Source organism: Penaeus monodon, chromosome 25 (genome assembly GCF_015228065.2).
Source record: "Penaeus monodon isolate SGIC_2016 chromosome 25, NSTDA_Pmon_1, whole genome shotgun sequence".
NCBI lineage: Eukaryota > Metazoa > Arthropoda > Malacostraca > Decapoda > Penaeidae > Penaeus > Penaeus monodon.
In genome coordinates, this window is record NC_051410.1 from 40,489,874 (window position 1) to 40,490,796 (window position 923).

General features: G+C 52.8%; 1 protein-coding gene across 1 annotated transcript in view; it reads right to left on the minus strand.

The window, feature by feature from the left end:
- The window catches only part of LOC119589276 (aromatic-L-amino-acid decarboxylase-like), a gene marked incomplete at its 3' end in the record, with an annotated part of 24,249 nt that overhangs the window by 11,026 nt on the left and 12,300 nt on the right, over nucleotides 1-923 (minus strand).

A 923-nucleotide genomic window follows, 5' to 3' on the forward strand; every position in this document is an offset into this window, starting at 1 on the left:
CAAGAAAGTCATCCGTACGCAGAGCGACGTCATCCTCGCCAGGCCAGGCACGAAGACCCGGCCTCCAGGAGACACTTCGAGGGGAGAGGGGATAAGGGAAAAAAGAGATGAGGGGAAAAAAAGAAGAGAAGAGGGGAAAGGGAAGCGAAGAGGAGGAAAAAGGAGGGAAGAAGGGAGGAAAAGAGACACGGGGGGGAAAAGGAAAAGAAAAGGGGAGAAAGAAAAGGGAGAAAAAAAGGGACAAACTAGAGAAGAGGGGGAAAAGAGAAGAGGAAGACGGGCGAAAAGAGAGAAGAGGAGAGAAAAAAAGAGAGAAGAGGAGAGAGAGGAGAGAAGAAGGGAGAAAAGAGAGGGCAAGAGGAGGAAAAGAAGGGAGGAGAAGAGAGGAGAGATAGGGAATGGAGGAGAAGAAAGGGAGATTGGAGAAAGGGGACGAAAGGCGAGAAGGGGAAAAGAGAAGGAGGAAAAGGGGAGAAACGAAGAAGAAGAGACGGGAAAGGTGAGAGGCGAAAGAAAATGGGAGAGAGGAGAAGAAGAGGAGAGGGGAGAGGCGAAAGAAAAAGGAGAGGAGAGATGAAGAGGAGAGGGGAGACGAGAAAGAAAAGGGAGAGGGGAGATGGAGAGGAGAGGGGAGAGGCGAGAGAAAAAAGAGAGGGGAGATGAAGAGGAGAGGGGAGAGGCGAAAGAAAAGGGAGAGGGGAGATGAAGAGGAGGGGGGGAGAAGCGAAAGAAAAGGGAGAGGGGAGAAGAAGAAGAGACGGAAGAGGGGAGAGGAGGAGGAGGAGGAAGGGGAGACAAGTGGGAGGCGAACCCTGCGTCACATTCTGGCGTGTGGCCGCCGCCGACAATGAGAGGCTGCGATGCGTGCTTGGCATTCCCTCTCGCCTGGAATTCTCAGTCCTGTATAAGATATGGAGTCTCGC